Below are 22,754 nucleotides of genomic sequence, written 5' to 3' on the forward strand. Positions count from 1 at the left end.
ACAGTGTGTAGTGAGACAGTGAGGAAGGACGGACAAGTAGATACGGTGTGTAGTGAGACGTTGAGGAAGGACGGACAAGTAGATACAGTGTGTAGTGAGACGGTGAGGAAGGACAGACAAGTAGATACCGTGTGTAGTGAGACGGTGAGGAAGGACGGACAAGTAGATACAGTGTGTAGTGAGACAGTGAGGAAGGACGGACAAGTAGATACGGTGTGTAGTGAGACGTTGAGGAAGGACGGACAAGTAGATACAGTGTGTAGTGAGACGGTGAGGAAGGACAGACAAGTAGATACCGTGTTTAGTGAGACGGTCAGGAAGGACGGACAAGTAGATACGGTGTGTAGTGAGACGGTGAGGAAGGACAGACGAGTAGATACGGTGTGTAGTGAGACGGTGAGGAAGGACAGACGAGTAGATACGGTGTGTAGTGAGACAGTGAGGAAGGACAGACAAGTAGATACGGTGTGTAGTGAGACGGTGAGGAAGGACAGACAAGTAGATACGGTGTGTAGTGAGACAGTGAGGAAGGACAGACAAGTAGATACGGTGTGTAGTGAGACGGTGAGGAAGGACAGACAAGTAGATACGGTGTGTAGAGAGACGGTGAGGAAGGAGAGACAAGTAGATGCGGTGTGTAGTGAGACGGTGAGGACGGACGGACAAGTAGATACGGTATGTAGTGAGACGGTGAGGAAGGACGGACAAGTAGATTCGGTGTGTAGTGAGACGGTGAGGAAGGACAGACAAGTAGATACGGTGTGTAGAGAGACGGTGAGGAAGGAGAGACAAGTAGATGCGGTGTGTAGTGAGACAGTGAGGAAGGACGGACAAGTAGATACAGTGTGTAGTGAGATGGTGAGGAAGGACGGACAAGTAGATACAGTGTGTAGTGAGATGGTGAGGAAGGACGGACAAGTAGATACGGTGTGTAGTGAGACGGTGAGGAAGGACGGACAAGTAGATACGGTGTGTAGTGAGACGGTGAGGTTGGACGGACAAGTAGATACGGTATGTAGTGAGACGGTGAGGAAGGACGGACAAGTAGATTCGGTGTGTAGTGAGACGGTGAGGAAGGACGGACAAGTAGATACGGTGTGTAGTGAGACGGTCAGGAAGGACAGACAAGTAGATTCGGTGTGTAGTGAGACGGTGAGGAAGGACGGACAAGTAGATACGCTGTGTAGTGAGACGGTGAGGAAGGATAGACAAGTAGATACGGTGTGTAGTGAGATGGTGAGGAAGAACGGAAAAGTAGATACGGTGTGTAGTGAGACGGTGAGGAAGGACAGACAAGTAGATGCGGTGTGTAGTGAGACGGTGAGGAAGGACAGACAAGTAGATACGGTGTATTGAGACGGTGAGGAAGGACAGACAAGTAGAAACGGTGTGTAGTGAGACGGTGAGGAAGGACAGACAAGTAGATACGGTGTATTGAGACGGTGAGGAAGGACGGACAAGTAGATACGGTGTGTAGTGAGACGGTGAGGAAGGACGGACAAGTAGATACGGTGTGTAGTGAGATGGTGAGGAAGGACAGACAAGTAGATACGGTGTGTAGTGAGACGGTGAGGAAGGACGGACAAGTAGATACAGTGTGTAGTGAGACGGTGAGGAAGGACAGACAAGTAGATACGGTGTGTAGTGAGACGGTGAGGAAGGACAGACAAGTAGATACAGTGTGGAGTGAGACGGTGAGGAAGGACGGACAAGTAGATACGGTGTGTAATGAGATGGTGAGGAAGGACGGACAAGTAGATACGGTGTGTAGTGAGACGGTGAGGAAGGACAGACAAGTAGATACGGTGTGTAGTGAGACGGTGAGGAAGGACAGACAAGTAGATACAGTGTGGAGTGAGACGGTGAGGAAGGACGGACAAGTAGATACGGTGTGTAATGAGATGGTGAGGAAGGACGGACAAGTAGATACGGTGTGTAGTGAGATGGTGAGGAAGGACGGACAAGTAGATACGGTGTGTAGTGAGACGGTGAGGAGTGACAGACAAGTAGATACGGTGTGTAGTGAGAGGGTGAGGAAGGACGGACAAGTAGATACGGTGTGTAGTGAGAAGGTGAGGAAGGACAGACAAGTAGATACGGTGTGTAGTGAGATGGTGAGGAAGGACGGACAAGTAGATACGGTGTGTAGTGAGACGGTGAGGAAGGACGGACAAGTAGATACGGTGTGTAGTGAGAGGGTGAGGAAGGACGGACAAGTAGATACGGTGTGTAGTGAGACGGTGAGGAAGGATAGACAAGTAGATACGGTGTGTAGTGAGACGGTGAGGAAGGACGGACAAGTAAATACGGTGTGTAGTGAGAGGGTGAGGAAGGACGGACAAGTAGATACGGTGTGTAGTGAGAGGGTGAGGAAGGACAGACAAGTAGATACGGTGTGTAGTGAGACAGTGAGGAAGGATAGACAAGTAGATACGGTGCGTAGTGAGACGGTGAGGAAGGACAGACAAGTAGATACCGTGTGTAGTGAGACAGTGAGGAGTGACAGACAAGTAGATACGGTGTGTAGTGAGACGGTGAGGAAGGACAGACAAGTAGATACGGTGTGTAGTGAGATGGTGAGGAAGGACAGACAAGTAGATACAGTGTGTAGTGAGACGGTGAGGAAGGACGGACAAGTAGATACAGTGTGTAGTGAGACCGTGAGGAAAGACAGACAAGTAGATACGGTGTGTAGTGAGACGGTGAGGAAGGACGGACAAGTAGATACGGTATGTAGTGAGACGGTGAGGAAGGACAGACAAGTAGATACGGTGTGTAGTGAGACGGTGAGGAAGGACAGACAAGTAGATACAGTGTGTAGTGAGACGGTGAGGAAGGACGGACAAGTAGATACGGTGTGTAGTGAGACGGTGAGGAAGGACAGACAAGTAGATACGGTGTAGTGAGACGGTGAGGAAGGACAGACAAGTAGATACGGTGTGTATTGAGACGGTGAGGAAGGACGGACAAGTAGATACGGTGTGTAGTGAGACGGTGAGGAAGGACGGACAAGTAGATACGGTGTGTAGTGAGATGGTGAGGAAGGATAGACAAGTAGATACAGTGTGTAGTGAGACGGTGACGAAGGACAGACAAGTAGATACGGTGTGTAGTGAGACGGTGAGGAAGGACAGACAAGTAGATACAGTGTGTAGTGAGACGGTGAGGAAGGACAGACAAGTAGATACGGTGTGTAGTGAGACGGTGAGGAAGGATAGACAAGTAGATACAGTGTGTAGTGAGACGGTGAGGAAGGACAGACAAGTAGATACGGTGTGTAGTGAGACGGTGAGGAAGGACAGACAAGTAGATACGGTGTGTAGTGAGACAGTGAGGAAGGATAGACAAGTAGATACGGTGTGTAGTAAGACGGTGAGGAAGGACAGACAAGTAGATACGGTGTGTAGTGAGACGGTGAGGAAGGATAGACAAGTAGATACAGTGTGTAGTGAGACGGTGAGGAAGGACGGACAAGTAGATACCGTGTGTAGTGAGACGGTGAGGATGGACGGACAAGTAGATACGGTGTGTAGTGAGATGGTGAGGAAGGACAGACAAGTAGATACGGTGTGTAGTGAGACGGTGAGGAAGGACAGACAAGTAGATACGGTGTGTAGTGAGACGGTGAGGAAGGACGGACAAGTAGATACGGTGTGTAGTGAGACGGTGAGGAAGGACGGACAAGTAGATACGGTGTGTAGTGAGATGGTGAGGAAGGACAGACAAGTAGATACGGTGTGTAGTGAGACGGTGAGGAAGGACAGACAAGTAGATACGGTGTGTAGTGAGACGGTGAGGAAGGACGGACAAGTAGATACGGTGTGTAGTGAGACAGTGAGGAAGGACGGACAAGTAGATACGGTGTGTAGTGAGACGGTGAGGAAGGACGGACAAGTAGATACCGTGTGTAGTGAGACGGTGAGGATGGACGGACAAGTAGATACGGTGTGTAGTGAGATGGTGAGGATGGACAGACAAGTAGATACGGTGTGTAGTGAGACGGTGAGGATGGACGGACAAGTAGATACGGTGTGTAGTGAGACGGTGAGGAAGGACAGACAAGTAGATACGGTGTGTAGTGAGACAGTGAGGAAGGACAGACAAGTAGATACGGTGTGTAGTGAGACGGTGAGGAAGGACAGACAAGTAGATACGGTGTGTAGTGAGACAGTGAGGAAGGACAGACAAGTAGATACGGTGTGTAGTGAGACGGTGAGGAAGGACAGACAAGTAGATACGGTGTGTAGAGAGACGGTGAGGAAGGAGAGACAAGTAGATGCGGTGTGTAGTGAGACGGTGAGGAAGGACGGACAAGTAGATACGGTATGTAGTGAGACGGTGAGGAAGGACGGACAAGTAGATTCGGTGTGTAGTGAGACGGTGAGGAAGGACAGACAAGTAGATACGGTGTGTAGAGAGACGGTGAGGAAGGAGAGACAAGTAGATGCGGTGTGTAGTGAGACGGTGAGGTTGGACGGACAAGTAGATACGGTATGTAGTGAGACGGTGAGGAAGGACGGACAAGTAGATTCGGTGTGTAGTGAGACGGTGAGGAAGGACGGACAAGTAGATACGGTGTGTAGTGAGACGGTCAGGAAGGACAGACAAGTAGATTCGGTGTGTAGTGAGACGGTGAGGAAGGACGGACAAGTAGATACGCTGTGTAGTGAGACGGTGAGGAAGGATAGACAAGTAGATACGGTGTGTAGTGAGATGGTGAGGAAGAACGGAAAAGTAGATACGGTGTGTAGTGAGACGGTGAGGAAGGACAGACAAGTAGATGCGGTGTGTAGTGAGACGGTGAGGAAGGACAGACAAGTAGATACGGTGTATTGAGACGGTGAGGAAGGACAGACAAGTAGAAACGGTGTGTAGTGAGACGGTGAGGAAGGACAGACAAGTAGATACGGTGTATTGAGACGGTGAGGAAGGACGGACAAGTAGATACGGTGTGTAGTGAGACGGTGAGGAAGGACGGACAAGTAGATACGGTGTGTAGTGAGATGGTGAGGAAGGACAGACAAGTAGATACGGTGTGTAGTGAGACGGTGAGGAAGGACGGACAAGTAGATACGGTGTGTAGTGAGATGGTGAGGAAGGACAGACAAGTAGATACGGTGTGTAGTGAGACGGTGAGGAAGGACGGACAAGTAGATACAGTGTGTAGTGAGACGGTGAGGAAGGACAGACAAGTAGATACGGTGTGTAGTGAGACGGTGAGGAAGGACAGACAAGTAGATACAGTGTGGAGTGAGACGGTGAGGAAGGACGGACAAGTAGATACGGTGTGTAATGAGATGGTGAGGAAGGACGGACAAGTAGATACGGTGTGTAGTGAGACGGTGAGGAAGGACAGACAAGTAGATACGGTGTGTAGTGAGACGGTGAGGAAGGACAGACAAGTAGATACAGTGTGGAGTGAGACGGTGAGGAAGGACGGACAAGTAGATACGGTGTGTAATGAGATGGTGAGGAAGGACGGACAAGTAGATACGGTGTGTAGTGAGATGGTGAGGAAGGACGGACAAGTAGATACGGTGTGTAGTGAGACGGTGAGGAGTGACAGACAAGTAGATACGGTGTGTAGTGAGAGGGTGAGGAAGGACGGACAAGTAGATACGGTGTGTAGTGAGAAGGTGAGGAAGGACAGACAAGTAGATACGGTGTGTAGTGAGATGGTGAGGAAGGACGGACAAGTAGATACGGTGTGTAGTGAGACGGTGAGGAAGGACGGACAAGTAGATACGGTGTGTAGTGTGAGGGTGAGGAAGGACGGACAAGTAGATACGGTGTGTAGTGAGACGGTGAGGAAGGATAGACAAGTAGATACGGTGTGTAGTGAGACGGTGAGGAAGGACGGACAAGTAGATACGGTGTGTAGTGAGAGGGTGAGGACGGACGGACAAGTAGATACGGTGTGTAGTGAGAGGGTGAGGAAGGACAGACAAGTAGATACGGTGTGTAGTGAGACAGTGAGGAAGGATAGACAAGTAGATACGGTGCGTAGTGAGACGGTGAGGAAGGACAGACAAGTAGATACCGTGTGTAGTGAGACAGTGAGGAGTGACAGACAAGTAGATACGGTGTGTAGTGAGACGGTGAGGAAGGACAGACAAGTAGATACGGTGTGTAGTGAGATGGTGAGGAAGGACAGACAAGTAGATACAGTGTGTAGTGAGACGGTGAGGAAGGACAGACAAGTAGATACGGTGTGTAGTGAGACGGTGAGGAAGGACAGACAAGTAGATACAGTGTGTAGTGAGACGGTGAGGAAGGACGGACAAGTAGATACGGTGTGTAGTGAGACGGTGAGGAAGGACAGACAAGTAGATACGGTGTAGTGAGACGGTGAGGAAGGACAGACAAGTAGATACGGTGTGTATTGAGACGGTGAGGAAGGACGGACAAGTAGATACGGTGTGTAGTGAGACGGTGAGGAAGGACGGACAAGTAGATACGGTGTGTAGTGAGATGGTGAGGAAGGATAGACAAGTAGATACAGTGTGTAGTGAGACGGTGACGAAGGACAGACAAGTAGATACGGTGTGTAGTGAGACGGTGAGGAAGGACAGACAAGTAGATACAGTGTGTAGTGAGACGGTGAGGAAGGACAGACAAGTAGATACGGTGTGTAGTGAGACGGTGAGGAAGGATAGACAAGTAGATACAGTGTGTAGTGAGACGGTGAGGAAGGACAGACAAGTAGATACGGTGTGTAGTGAGACGGTGAGGAAGGACAGACAAGTAGATACGGTGTGTAGTGAGACAGTGAGGAAGGATAGACAAGTAGATACGGTGTGTAGTAAGACGGTGAGGAAGGACAGACAAGTAGATACGGTGTGTAGTGAGACGGTGAGGAAGGATAGACAAGTAGATACAGTGTGTAGTGAGACGGTGAGGAAGGACGGACAAGTAGATACCGTGTGTAGTGAGACGGTGAGGATGGACGGACAAGTAGATACGGTGTGTAGTGAGATGGTGAGGAAGGACAGACAAGTAGATACGGTGTGTAGTGAGACGGTGAGGAAGGACAGACAAGTAGATACGGTGTGTAGTGAGACGGTGAGGAAGGACGGACAAGTAGATACGGTGTGTAGTGAGACGGTGAGGAAGGACGGACAAGTAGATACGGTGTGTAGTGAGATGGTGAGGAAGGACAGACAAGTAGATACGGTGTGTAGTGAGACGGTGAGGAAGGACAGACAAGTAGATACGGTGTGTAGTGAGACGGTGAGGAAGGACGGACAAGTAGATACGGTGTGTAGTGAGACAGTGAGGAAGGACGGACAAGTAGATACGGTGTGTAGTGAGACGGTGAGGAAGGACGGACAAGTAGATACCGTGTGTAGTGAGACGGTGAGGATGGACGGACAAGTAGATACGGTGTGTAGTGAGATGGTGAGGATGGACAGACAAGTAGATACGGTGTGTAGTGAGACGGTGAGGATGGACGGACAAGTAGATACGGTGTGTAGTGAGACGGTGAGGAAGGACAGACAAGTAGATACGGTGTGTAGTGAGACAGTGAGGAAGGACAGACAAGTAGATACGGTGTGTAGTGAGACGGTGAGGAAGGACAGACAAGTAGATACGGTGTGTAGTGAGACAGTGAGGAAGGACAGACAAGTAGATACGGTGTGTAGTGAGACGGTGAGGAAGGACAGACAAGTAGATACGGTGTGTAGAGAGACGGTGAGGAAGGAGAGACAAGTAGATGCGGTGTGTAGTGAGACGGTGAGGAAGGACGGACAAGTAGATACGGTATGTAGTGAGACGGTGAGGAAGGACGGACAAGTAGATTCGGTGTGTAGTGAGACGGTGAGGAAGGACAGACAAGTAGATACGGTGTGTAGAGAGACGGTGAGGAAGGAGAGACAAGTAGATGCGGTGTGTAGTGAGACGGTGAGGTTGGACGGACAAGTAGATACGGTATGTAGTGAGACGGTGAGAAAGGACGGACAAGTAGATTCGGTGTGTAGTGAGACGGTGAGGAAGGACGGACAAGTAGATACGGTGTGTAGTGAGACGGTCAGGAAGGACAGACAAGTGGATTCGGTGTGTAGTGAGACGGTGAGGAAGGACGGACAAGTAGATACGCTGTGTAGTGAGACGGTGAGGAAGGATAGACAAGTAGATACGGTGTGTAGTGAGATGGTGAGGAAGAACGGAAAAGTAGATACGGTGTGTAGTGAGACGGTGAGTTAGGACAGACAAGTAGATGCGGTGTGTAGTGAGACGGTGAGGAAGGACAGACAAGTAGATACGGTGTATTGAGACGGTGAGGAAGGACAGACAAGTAGAAACGGTGTGTAGTGAGACGGTGAGGAAGGACAGACAAGTAGATACGGTGTATTGAGACGGTGAGGAAGGACGGACAAGTAGATACGGTGTGTAGTGAGACGGTGAGGAAGGACGGACAAGTAGATACGGTGTGTAGTGAGATGGTGAGGAAGGACAGACAAGTAGATACGGTGTGTAGTGAGACGGTGAGGAAGGACGGACAAGTAGATACAGTGTGTAGTGAGACGGTGAGGAAGGACAGACAAGTAGATACGGTGTGTAGTGAGACGGTGAGGAAGGACAGACAAGTAGATACAGTGTGGAGTGAGACGGTGAGGAAGGACGGACAAGTAGATACGGTGTGTAGTGAGACGGTGAGGAAGGACAGACAAGTAGATACGGTGTGTAGTGAGACGGTGAGGAAGGACAGACAAGTAGATACAGTGTGGAGTGAGACGGTGAGGAAGGACGGACAAGTAGATACGGTGTGTAATGAGATGGTGAGGAAGGACGGACAAGTAGATACGGTGTGTAGTGAGATGGTGAGGAAGGACGGACAAGTAGATACGGTGTGTAGTGAGACGGTGAGGAGTGACAGACAAGTAGATACGGTGTGTAGTGAGAGGGTGAGGAAGGACGGACTAGTAGATACGGTGTGTAGTGAGAAGGTGAGGAAGGACAGACAAGTAGATACGGTGTGTAGTGAGATGGTGAGGAAGGACGGACAAGTAGATACGGTGTGTAGTGAGACGGTGAGGAAGGACGGACAAGTAGATACGGTGTGTAGTGAGAGGGTGAGGAAGGACGGACAAGTAGATACGGTGTGTAGTGAGACGGTGAGGAAGGATAGACAAGTAGATACGGTGTGTAGTGAGACGGTGAGGAAGGACGGACAAGTAGATACAGTGTGTAGTGAGAGGGTGAGGAAGGACGGACAAGTAGATACGGTGTGTAGTGAGAGGGTGAGGAAGGACAGACAAGTAGATACGGTGTGTAGTGAGACAGTGAGGAAGGATAGACAAGTAGATACGGTGCGTAGTGAGACGGTGAGGAAGGACAGACAAGTAGATACCGTGTGTAGTGAGACAGTGAGGAGTGACAGACAAGTAGATACGGTGTGTAGTGAGACGGTGAGGAAGGACAGACAAGTAGATACGGTGTGTAGTGAGATGGTGAGGAAGGACAGACAAGTAGATACAGTGTGTAGTGAGACGGTGAGGAAGGACAGACAAGTAGATACGGTGTGTAGTGAGACGGTGAGGAAGGACAGACAAGTAGATACAGTGTGTAGTGAGACGGTGAGGAAGGACGGACAAGTAGTTACGGTGTGTAGTGAGACGGTGAGGAAGGACAGACAAGTAGATACGGTGTAGTGAGACGGTGAGGAAGGACAGACAAGTAGATACGGTGTGTATTGAGACGGTGAGGAAGGACGGACAAGTAGATACGGTGTGTAGTGAGACGGTGAGGAAGGACGGACAAGTAGATACGGTGTGTAGTGAGATGGTGAGGAAGGATAGACAAGTAGATACAGTGTGTAGTGAGACGGTGACGAAGGACAGACAAGTAGATACGGTGTGTAGTGAGACGGTGAGGAAGGACAGACAAGTAGATACAGTGTGTAGTGAGACGGTGAGGAAGGACAGACAAGTAGATACGGTGTGTAGTGAGACGGTGAGGAAGGATAGACAAGTAGATACAGTGTGTAGTGAGACGGTGAGGAAGGACAGACAAGTAGATACGGTGTGTAGTGAGACGGTGAGGAAGGACAGACAAGTAGATACGGTGTGTAGTGAGACGGTGAGGAAGGACAGACAAGTAGATACGGTGTGTAGTGAGACGGTGAGGAAGGACGGACAAGTAGATACGGTGTGTAGTGAGACGGTGAGGAAGGACGGACAAGTAGATACGGTGTGTAGTGAGATGGTGAGGAAGGACAGACAAGTAGATACGGTGTGTAGTGAGACGGTGAGGAAGGACAGACAAGTAGATACGGTGTGTAGTGAGACGGTGAGGAAGGACGGACAAGTAGATACGGTGTGTAGTGAGACGGTGAGGAAGGACGGACAAGTAGATACGGTGTGTAGTGAGACGGTGAGGAAGGACGGACAAGTAGATACCGTGTGTAGTGAGACGGTGAGGATGGACGGACAAGTAGATACGGTGTGTAGTGAGATGGTGAGGAAGGACAGACAAGTAGATACGGTGTGTAGTGAGACGGTGAGGATGGACGGACAAGTAGATACGGTGTGTAGTGAGACGGTGAGGAAGGATAGACAAGTAGATACGGTGTGTAGTGAGACGGTGAGGAAGGACGGACAAGTAGATACCGTGTGTAGTGAGACGGTGAGGATGGACGGACAAGTAGATACGGTGTGTAGTGAGATGGTGAGGAAGGACAGACAAGTAGATACGGTGTGTAGTGAGACGGTGAGGAAGGACAGACAAGTAGATACGGTGTGTAGTGAGACGGTGAGGAAGGACGGACAAGTAGATACGGTGTGTAGTGAGACGGTGAGGAAGGACGGACAAGTAGATACGGTGTGTAGTGAGATGGTGAGGAAGGACAGACAAGTAGATACGGTGTGTAGTGAGACGGTGAGGAAGGATAGACAAGTAGATACAGTGTGTAGTGAGACGGTGAGGAAGGACAGACAAGTAGATACGGTGTGTAGTGAGACGGTGAGGAAGGACAGACAAGTAGATACGGTGTGTAGTGAGACGGTGAGGAAGGACAGACAAGTAGATACGGTGTGTAGTGAGACGGTGAGGAAGGACGGACAAGTAGATACGGTGTGTAGTGAGACGGTGAGGAAGGACGGACAAGTAGATACGGTGTGTAGTGAGATGGTGAGGAAGGACAGACAAGTAGATACGGTGTGTAGTGAGACGGTGAGGAAGGACAGACAAGTAGATACGGTGTGTAGTGAGACGGTGAGGAAGGACGGACAAGTAGATACGGTGTGTAGTGAGACGGTGAGGAAGGACGGACAAGTAGATACGGTGTGTAGTGAGACGGTGAGGAAGGACGGACAAGTAGATACCGTGTGTAGTGAGACGGTGAGGATGGACGGACAAGTAGATACGGTGTGTAGTGAGATGGTGAGGAAGGACAGACAAGTAGATACGGTGTGTAGTGAGACGGTGAGGATGGACGGACAAGTAGATACGGTGTGTAGTGAGACGGTGAGGAAGGATAGACAAGTAGATACGGTGTGTAGTGAGACGGTGAGGAAGGACGGACAAGTAGATACCGTGTGTAGTGAGACGGTGAGGATGGACGGACAAGTAGATACGGTGTGTAGTGAGATGGTGAGGAAGGACAGACAAGTAGATACGGTGTGTAGTGAGACGGTGAGGAAGGACAGACAAGTAGATACGGTGTGTAGTGAGACGGTGAGGAAGGACGGACAAGTAGATACGGTGTGTAGTGAGACGGTGAGGAAGGACGGACAAGTAGATACGGTGTGTAGTGAGATGGTGAGGAAGGACAGACAAGTAGATACGGTGTGTAGTGAGACGGTGAGGAAGGATAGACAAGTAGATACAGTGTGTAGTGAGACGGTGAGGAAGGACAGACAAGTAGATACGGTGTGTAGTGAGACGGTGAGGAAGGTCAGACAAGTAGATACAGTGTGTAGTGAGACGGTGAGGAAGGACGGACAAGTAGGTACGGTGTGTAGTGAGACCGTGAGGAAGAAGAGACAAGTAGATACGGTGTGTAGTGAGACGGTGAGGAAGGACAGACAAGTAGATACAGTGTGTAGTGAGACGGTGAGGAAGGACGGACAAGTAGGTAAGGTGTGTAGTGAGACCGTGAGGAAGAAGAGACAAGTAGATACGGTTTGTAGTGAGACGGTGAGGAAGGACAGACAAGTAGATACGGTGTGTAGTGAGATGGTGAGGAAGGACAGACAAGTAGATACGGTGTGTAGTGAGACGGTGAGGAAGGACAGACAAGTAGATACGGTGTGTAGTGAGACGGTGAGGAAGGACGGACAAGTAGATACGGTGTGTAGTGAGACGGTGAGGAAGGACGGACAAGTAGATTCGGTGTGTAGTGAGACGGTGAGGAAGGACAGACAAGTAGATACGGTGTGTAGTGAGACGGTGAGGAAGGACAGACAAGTAGATACGGTGTGTAGTGAGACGGTGAGGAAGGACAGACAAGTAGATACGGTGTGTAGTGAGATGGTGAGGAAGGACAGACAAGTAGATACGGTGTGTAGTGAGACGGTGAGGAAGGACAGACAAGTAGATACGGTGTGTAGTCAGACGGTGAGGAAGGACAGACAAGTAGATACGGTGTGTAGTGAGATGGTGAGTAAGGAGAGACAAGTAGTAATGGTGTGTAGTGAGACGGTGAGGAAGGACAGACAAGTAGATACAGTGTGTAGTGAGACGGTGAGGAAGGACGGACAAGTAGATACGGTGTGTAGTGAGACGGTGAGGAAGGACAGACAAGTAGATACGGTGTGTAGTGAGACGGTGAGGAAGGACAGACAAGTAGATACGGTGTGTAGTGAGATGGTGAGGAAGGACGGACAAGTAGATACGGTGTGTAGTGAGACAGTGAGGAAGGATGGACAAGTAGATACGGTGTGTAGTGAGACGGTGAGGAAGGACGGACAATTAGATACGGTGTGTAGTGAGATGGTGAGGAAGGACGGACAAGTAGATACGGTGTGTAGTGGGACGGTGAGGAAGGACAGACAAGTAGATACGCTGTGTAGTGAGACGGTGAGGAAGGACAGACAAGTAGATACGGTGTGTAGTCAGACGGTGAGGAAGGACGGACAAGTAGATACAGTGTGTAGTGAGATGGTGAGGAAGGACAGACAAGTAGATACGGTGTGTAGTGAGACGGTGAGGAAGGACAGACAAGTAGATACAGTGTGTAGTGAGACGGTGAGGAAGGTCAGACAAGTAGATACGGTGTGTAGTCAGACGGTGAGGAAGGACAAACAAGTAGATACGGTGTGTTGTCAGACGGTGAGGAAGGACAGACAAGTAGATACGGTGTGTAGTGAGATGGTGAGTAAGGAGAGACAAGTAGATACGGTGTGTAGTGAGACGGTGAGGAAGGACAGACAAGTAGATACGGTGTGTAGTGAGACGGTGAGGAAGGACAGACAAGTAGATACGGTGTGTAGTGAGACGGTGAGGAAGGATAGACAAGTAGATACGGTGTGTAGTGAGACGGTGAGGAAGGACAGACAAGTAGATACGGTGTGTAGTGAGATGGTGAGGAAGGACGGACAAGTAGATTCGGTGTGTAGTGAGACGGTGAGGAAGGACAGACAAGTAGATACGGTGTGTAGTGAGACGGTGAGGAAGGACGGACAATTAGATACGGTGTGTAGTGAGATGGTGAGGAAGGACGGACAAGTAGATACGGTGTGTAGTGAGACGGTGAGGAAGGACAGACAAGTAGATACGGTGTGTAGTGAGATGGTGAGGAAGGACGGACAAGTAGATACGGTGTGTAATGAGATGGTGAGGAAGGACGGACAAGTAGATACGGTGTGTAGTGAGACGGTGAGGAAGGACAGACAAGTAGATACGGTGTGTAGTGAGACGGTGAGGAAGGACAGACAAGTAGATACAGTGTGGAGTGAGACGGTGAGGAAGGACGGACAAGTAGATACGGTGTGTAATCAGATGGTGAGGAAGGACGGACAAGTAGATACGGTGTGTAGTGAGATGGTGAGGAAGGACGGACAAGTAGATACGGTGTGTAGTGAGACGGTGAGGAGTGACAGACAAGTAGATACGGTGTGTAGTGAGAGGGTGAGGAAGGACGGACAAGTAGATACGGTGTGTAGTGAGAAGGTGAGGAAGGACAGACAAGTAGATACGGTGTGTAGTGAGATGGTGAGGAAGGACGGACAAGTAGATACGGTGTGTAGTGAGACGGTGAGGAAGGACAGACAAGTAGATACGGTGTGTAGTGAGATGGTGAGGAAGGACGGACAAGTAGATACGGTGTGTAGTGAGACGGTGAGGAAGGACGGACAAGTAGATACGGTGTGTAGTGAGAGGGTGAGGAAGGACGGACAAGTAGATACGGTGTGTAGTGAGAGGGTGAGGAAGGACAGACAAGTAGATACGGTGTGTAGTGAGACAGTGAGGAAGGATAGACAAGTAGATACGGTGCGTAGTGAGACGGTGAGGAAGGACAGACAAGTAGATACCGTGTGTAGTGAGACAGTGAGGAGTGACAGACAAGTAGATACGGTGTGTAGTGAGACGGTGAGGAAGGACAGACAAGTAGATACGGTGTGTAGTGAGATGGTGAGGAAGGACAGACAAGTAGATACAGTGTGTAGTGAGACGGTGAGGAAGGACAGACAAGTAGATACGGTGTGTAGTGAGACGGTGAGGAAGGACAGACAAGTAGATACAGTGTGTAGTGAGACGGTGAGGAAGGACAGACAAGTAGATACAGTGTGTAGTGAGACGGTGAGGAAGGACGGACAAGTAGATACAGTGTGTAGTGAGACGGTGAGGAAGGACAGACAAGTAGATACGGTGTAGTGAGACGGTGAGGAAGGACAGACAAGTAGAAACGGTGTGTAGTGAGACGGTGAGGAAGGACGGACAAGTAGATACGGTGTGTAGTGAGACGGTGAGGAAGGACAGACAAGTAGATACGGTGTAGTGAGACGGTGAGGAAGGACAGACAAGTAGATACGGTGTGTATTGAGACGGTGAGGAGGACGGACAAGTAGATACGGTGTGTAGTGAGACGGTGAGGAAGGACGGACAAGTAGATACGGTGTGTAGTGAGATGGTGAGGAAGGATAGACAAGTAGATACAGTGTGTAGTGAGACGGTGACGAAGGACAGACAAGTAGATACGGTGTGTAGTGAGACGGTGAGGAAGGACAGACAAGTAGATACAGTGTGTAGTGAGACGGTGAGGAAGGACAGACAAGTAGATACGGTGTGTAGTGAGACGGTGAGGAAGGATAGACAAGTAGATACAGTGTGTAGTGAGACGGTGAGGAAGGACAGACAAGTAGATACGGTGTGTAGTGAGACGGTGAGGAAGGACAGACAAGTAGATACGGTGTGTAGTGAGACAGTGAGGAAGGATAGACAAGTAGATACGGTGTGTAGTAAGACGGTGAGGAAGGACAGACAAGTAGATACGGTGTGTAGTGAGACGGTGAGGAAGGATAGACAAGTAGATACAGTGTGTAGTGAGACGGTGAGGAAGGACGGACAAGTAGATACCGTGTGTAGTGAGACGGTGAGGATGGACGGACAAGTAGATACGGTGTGTAGTGAGATGGTGAGGAAGGACAGACAAGTAGATACGGTGTGTAGTGAGACGGTGAGGAAGGACAGACAAGTAGATACGGTGTGTAGTGAGACGGTGAGGAAGGACGGACAAGTAGATACGGTGTGTAGTGAGACGGTGAGGAAGGACGGACAAGTAGATACGGTGTGTAGTGAGATGGTGAGGAAGGACAGACAAGTAGATGCGGTGTGTAGTGAGACGGTGAGGAAGGACAGACAAGTAGATACGGTGTGTAGTGAGACGGTGAGGAAGGACGGACAAGTAGATACGGTGTGTAGTGAGACGGTGAGGAAGGACGGACAAGTAGATACGGTGTGTAGTGAGACGGTGAGGAAGGACGGACAAGTAGATACCGTGTGTAGTGAGACGGTGAGGATGGACGGACAAGTAGATACGGTGTGTAGTGAGATGGTGAGGAAGGACAGACAAGTAGATACGGTGTGTAGTGAGACGGTGAGGATGGACGGACAAGTAGATACGGTGTGTAGTGAGACGGTGAGGAAGGATAGACAAGTAGATACGGTGTGTAGTGAGACGGTGAGGAAGGACGGACAAGTAGATACCGTGTGTAGTGAGACGGTGAGGATGGACGGACAAGTAGATACGGTGTGTAGTGAGATGGTGAGGAAGGACAGACAAGTAGATACGGTGTGTAGTGAGACGGTGAGGAAGGACAGACAAGTAGATACGGTGTGTAGTGAGACGGTGAGGAAGGACGGGCAAGTAGATACGGTGTGTAGTGAGACGGTGAGGAAGGACGGACAAGTAGATACGGTGTGTAGTGAGATGGTGAGGAAGGACAGACAAGTAGATACGGTGTGTAGTGAGACGGTGAGGAAGGATAGACAAGTAGATACAGTGTGTAGTGAGACGGTGAGGAAGGACAGACAAGTAGATACGGTGTGTAGTGAGACGGTGTGGAAGGACAGACAAGTAGATACAGTGTGTAGTGAGACGGTGAGGAAGGACGGACAAGTAGGTACGGTGTGTAGTGAGACCGTGAGGAAGAAGAGACAAGTAGATACGGTGTGTAGTGAGACGGTGAGGAAGGACAGACAAGTAGATACAGTGTGTAGTGAGACGGTGAGGAAGGACGGACAAGTAGGTACGGTGTGTAGTGAGACCGTGAGGAAGAAGAGACAAGTAGATACGGTGTGTAGTGAGACGGTGAGGAAGGACAGACAAGTAGATACGGTGTGTAGTGAGATGGTGAGGAAGGACAGACAAGTAGATACGGTGTGTAGTGAGACGGTGAGGAAGGACAGACAAGTAGATACGGTGTGTAGTGAGACGGTGAGGAAGGACGGACAAGTAGATACGGTGTGTAGTGAGACGGTGAGGAAGGACGGACAAGTAGATTCGGTGTGTAGTGAGACGGTGAGGAAGGACAGACAAGTAGATACGGTGTGTAGTGAGACGGTGAGGAAGGACAGACAAGTAGATACGGTGTGTAGTGAGACGGTGAGGAAGGACAGACAAGTAGATACGGTGTGTAGTGAGATGGTGAGGAAGGACAGACAAGTAGATACGGTGTGTAGTGAGACGGTGAGGAAGGACAGACAAGTAGATACGGTGTGTAGTCAGACGGTGAGGAAGGACAGACAAGTAGATACGGTGTGTAGTGAGATGGTGAGTAAGCAGAGACAAGTAGTAATGGTGTGTAGTGAGACGGTGAGGAAGGACAGACAAGTAGATACAGTGTGTAGTGAGACGGTGAGGAAGGACGGACAAGTAGATACGGTGTGTAGTGAGACGGTGAGGAAGGACATACAAGTAGATACGGTGTGTAGTGAGACGGTGAGGAAGGACAGACAAGTAGATACGGTGTGTAGTGAGATGGTGAGGAAGGACGGACAAGTAGATACGGTGTGTAGTGAGACAGTGAGGAAGGATGGACAAGTAGATACGGTGTGTAGTGAGACGGTGAGGAAGGACGGACAATTAGATACGGTGTGTAGTGAGATGGTGAGGAAGGACGGACAAGTAGATACGGTGTGTAGTGGGACGGTGAGGAAGGACAGACAAGTAGATACGCTGTGTAGTGAGACGGTGAGGAAGGACAGACAAGTAGATACGGTGTGTAGTCAGACGGTGAGGAAGGACGGACAAGTAGATACAGTGTGTAGTGAGATGGTGAGGAAGGACAGACAAGTAGATACGGTGTGTAGTGAGACGGTGAGGAAGGACAGACAAGTAGATACAGTGTGTAGTGAGACGGTGAGGAAGGTCAGACAAGTAGATACGGTGTGTAGTGAGACGGTGAGGAAGGACAGACAAGTAGATACAGTGTGTAGTGAGACGGTGAGGAAGGACAGACAAGTAGATACGGTGTGTAGTCAGACGGTGAGGAAGGACAAACAAGTAGATACGGTGTGTTGTCAGACGGTGAGGAAGGACAGACAAGTAGATACGGTGTGTAGTGAGATGGTGAGTAAGGAGAGACAAGTAGATACGGTGTGTAGTGAGACGGTGAGGAAGGACAGACAAGTAGATACGGTGTGTAGTGAGACGGTGAGGAAGGACAGACAAGTAGATACGGTGTGTAGTGAGACGGTGAGGAAGGATAGACAAGTAGATACAGTGTGTAGTGAGATGGTGAGGAAGGACAGACAAGTAGATACGGTGTGTAGTGAGACGGTGAGGAAGGATAGACAAGTAGATACAGTGTGTAGTGAGACGGTGAGGAAGGACGGACAAGTAGGTACGGTGTGTAGTGAGACCGTGAGGAAGAAGAGACAAGTAGATACGGTGTGTAGTGAGACGGTGAGGAAGGACAGACAAGTAGATACAGTGTGTAGTGAGACGGTGAGGAAGGACGGACAAGTAGATACGGTGTGTAGTGAGATGGTGAGGAAGGACAGACAAGTAGATACGGTGTGTAGTGAGACAGTGAGGAAGGACAGACAAGTAGATACGGTGTGTAGTGAGACGGTGAGGAAGGACGGACAAGTAGATACGGTGTGTAGTGAGATGGTGAGGAAGGACAGACAAGTAGATACGGTGTGTAGTGAGACGGTGAGGAAGGACGGACAATTAGATACGGTGTGTAGTGAGATGGTGAGGAAGGACGGACAAGTAGATACGGTGTGTAGTGGGACGGTGAGGAAGGACAGACAAGTAGATACGGTGAGTAGTCAGACGGTGAGGAAGGACGGACAAGTAGATACGGTGTGTAGTGAGATGGTGAGGAAGGACAGACAAGTAGATACGGTGTGTAGTGAGACGGTGAGGAAGGACAGACAAGTAGATACAGTGTGTAGTGAGACGGTGAGGAAGGTCAGACAAGTAGATACGGTGTGTAGTGAGACGGTGAGGAAGGACAGACAAGTAGATACAGTGTGTAGTGAGACGGTGAGGAAGGTCAGACAAGTAGATACGGTGTGTAGTGAGACGGTGAGGAAGGACAGACAAGTAGATACGGTGTGTAGTGAGACGGTGAGGAAGGACAGACAAGTAGATACGGTGTGTAGTGAGACGGTGAGGAAGGACAGACAAGTAGATACAGTGTGTAGTGAGACGGTGAGGAAGGTCAGACAAGTAGATACGGTGTGTAGTGAGACGGTGAGGAAGGACAGACAAGTAGATACGGTGTGTAGTGAGACGGTGAGGAAGGACAGACAAGTAGATACGGTGTGTAGTCAGACGGTGAGGAAGGACAAACAAGTAGATACGGTGTGTTGTCAGACGGTGAGGAAGGACAGACAAGTAGATACGGTGTGTAGTGAGATGGTGAGTAAGGAGAGACAAGTAGATACGGTGTGTAGTGAGACGGTGAGGAAGGACAGACAAGTAGATACGGTGTGCAGTGAGACGGTGAGGAAGGACAGACAAGTAGATACGGTGTGTAGTGAGACGGTGAGGAAGGACAGACAAGTAGATACGGTGTGTAGTGAGACGGTGAGGAAGGACAGACAAGTAGATACGGTGTGTAGTGAGACGGTGAGGAAGGATAGACAAGTAGATACAGTGTGTAGTGAGATGGTGAGGAAGGACAGACAAGTAGATACGGTGTGTAGTGAGACGGTGAGGAAGGATAGACAAGTAGATACAGTGTGTAGTGAGACGGTGAGGAAGGACGGACAAGTAGGTACGGTGTGTAGTGAGACCGTGAGGAAGAAGAGACAAGTAGATACGGTGTGTAGTGAGACGGTGAGGAAGGACAGACAAGTAGATACGGTGTGTAGTGAGATGGTGAGGAAGGACAGACAAGTAGATACGGTGTGTAGTGAGACGGTGAGGAAGGACAGACAAGTAGATACGGTGTGTAGTGAGACGGTGAGGAAGGACGGACAAGTAGATACGGTGTGTAGTGAGACGGTGAGGAAGGACGGACAAGTAGATTCGGTGTGTAGTGAGACGGTGAGGAAGGACAGACAAGTAGATACGGTGTGTAGTCAGACGGTGAGGAAGGACAGACAAGTAGATACGGTGTGTAGTGTGATGGTGAGTAAGGAGAGACAAGTAGATACGGTGTGTAGTGAGACGGTGAGGAAGGACAGACAAGTAGATACAGTGTGTAGTGAGACGGTGAGGAAGGACGGACAAGTAGATACGGTGTGTAGTGAGATGGTGAGGAAGGACAGACAAGTAGATACGGTGTGTAGTGAGACAGTGAGGAAGGACAGACAAGTAGATACGGTGTGTAGTGAGACGGTGAGGAAGGACGGACAAGTAGATACGGTGTGTAGTGAGACGGTGAGGAAGGACAGACAAGTAGATACGGTGTGTAGTGAGACGGTGAGGAAGGACGGACAATTAGATACGGTGTGTAGTGAGATGGTGAGGAAGGACGGACAAGTAGATACGGTGTGTAGTGGGACGGTGAGGAAGGACAGACAAGTAGATACGGTGTGTAGTCAGACGGTGAGGAAGGACGGACAAGTAGATACGGTGTGTAGTGAGATGGTGAGGAAGGACAGACAAGTAGATACGGTGTGTAGTGAGACGGTGAGGAAGGACAGACAAGTAGATACAGTGTGTAGTGAGACGGTGAGGAAGGTCAGACAAGTAGATACGGTGTGTAGTGAGACGGTGAGGAAGGACAGACAAGTAGATACAGTGTGTAGTGAGACGGTGAGGAAGGTCAGACAAGTAGATACGGTGTGTAGTGAGACGGTGAGGAAGGACAGACAAGTAGATACGGTGTGTAGTGAGACGGTGAGGAAGGACAGACAAGTAGATACGGTGTGTAGTGAGACGGTGAGGAAGGACAGACAAGTAGATACAGTGTGTAGTGAGACGGTGAGGAAGGTCAGACAAGTAGATACGGTGTGTAGTGAGACGGTGAGGAAGGACAGACAAGTAGATACGGTGTGTAGTGAGACGGTGAGGAAGGACAGACAAGTAGATACGGTGTGTAGTCAGACGGTGAGGAAGGACAGACAAGTAGATACGGTGTGTTGTCAGACGGTGAGGAAGGACAGACAAGTAGATACGGTGTGTAGTGAGATGGTGAGTAAGGAGAGACAAGTAGATACGGTGTGTAGTGAGACGGTGAGGAAGGACAGACAAGTAGATACGGTGTGTAGTGAGACGGTGAGGAAGAACGGACAAGTAGATACTTTGTGTAGTGAGATGGTGAGGAAGGACGGACAAGTAGATACGGTGAGGAAGGATAGACAAGTAGATACAGTGTGTAGTGAGACGGTGAGGAAGGACGGACAAGTAGGTACGGTGTGTAGTGAGACCGTGAGGAAGAAGAGACAAGTAGATACGGTGTGTAGTGAGACGGTGAGGAAGGACAGACAAGTAGATACGGTGTGTAGTGAGATGGTGAGGAAGGACAGACAAGTAGATACGGTGTGTAGTGAGACGGTGAGGAAGGACAGACAAGTAGATACGGTGTGTAGTGAGACGGTGAGGAAGGACGGACAAGTAGATACGGTGTGTAGTGAGACGGTGAGGAAGGACGGACAAGTAGATTCGGTGTGTAGTGAGACGGTGAGGAAGGACAGACAAGTAGATACGGTGTGTAGTCAGACGGTGAGGAAGGACAGACAAGTAGATACGGTGTGTAGTGTGATGGTGAGTAAGGAGAGACAAGTAGATACGGTGTGTAGTGAGACGGTGAGGAAGGACAGACAAGTAGATACAGTGTGTAGTGAGACGGTGAGGAAGGACGGACAAGTAGATACGGTGTGTAGTGAGATGGTGAGGAAGGACAGACAAGTAGATACGGTGTGTAGTGAGACAGTGAGGAAGGACAGACAAGTAGATACGGTGTGTAGTGAGACGGTGAGGAAGGACGGACAAGTAGATACGGTGTGTAGTGAGACGGTGAGGAAGGACAGACAAGTAGATACGGTGTGTAGTGAGACGGTGAGGAAGGACGGACAATTAGATACGGTGTGTAGTGAGATGGTGAGGAAGGACGGACAAGTAGATACGGTGTGTAGTGGGACGGTGAGGAAGGACAGACAAGTAGATACGGTGTGTAGTCAGACGGTGAGGAAGGACGGACAAGTAGATACGGTGTGTAGTGAGATGGTGAGGAAGGACAGACAAGTAGATACGGTGTGTAGTGAGACGGTGAGGAAGGACAGACAAGTAGATACAGTGTGTAGTGAGACGGTGAGGAAGGTCAGACAAGTAGATACGGTGTGTAGTGAGACGGTGAGGAAGGACAGACAAGTAGATACAGTGTGTAGTGAGACGGTGAGGAAGGTCAGACAAGTAGATACGGTGTGTAGTGAGACGGTGAGGAAGGACAGACAAGTAGATACGGTGTGTAGTGAGACGGTGAGGAAGGACAGACAAGTAGATACGGTGTGTAGTGAGACGGTGAGGAAGGACAGACAAGTAGATACAGTGTGTAGTGAGACGGTGAGGAAGGTCAGACAAGTAGATACGGTGTGTAGTGAGACGGTGAGGAAGGACAGACAAGTAGATACGGTGTGTAGTGAGACGGTGAGGAAGGACAGACAAGTAGATACGGTGTGTAGTCAGACGGTGAGGAAGGACAGACAACTAGATACGGTGTGTTGTCAGACGGTGAGGAAGGACAGACAAGTAGATACGGTGTGTAGTGAGATGGTGAGTAAGGAGAGACAAGTAGATACGGTGTGTAGTGAGACGGTGAGGAAGGACAGACAAGTAGATACGGTGTGTAGTGAGACGGTGAGGAAGAACGGACAAGTAGATACTTTGTGTAGTGAGATGGTGAGGAAGG

Source organism: Hypanus sabinus, unplaced genomic scaffold (assembly GCF_030144855.1).
Source record: "Hypanus sabinus isolate sHypSab1 unplaced genomic scaffold, sHypSab1.hap1 scaffold_95, whole genome shotgun sequence".
NCBI classification, from domain to species: Eukaryota; Metazoa; Chordata; class Chondrichthyes; order Myliobatiformes; family Dasyatidae; genus Hypanus; species Hypanus sabinus.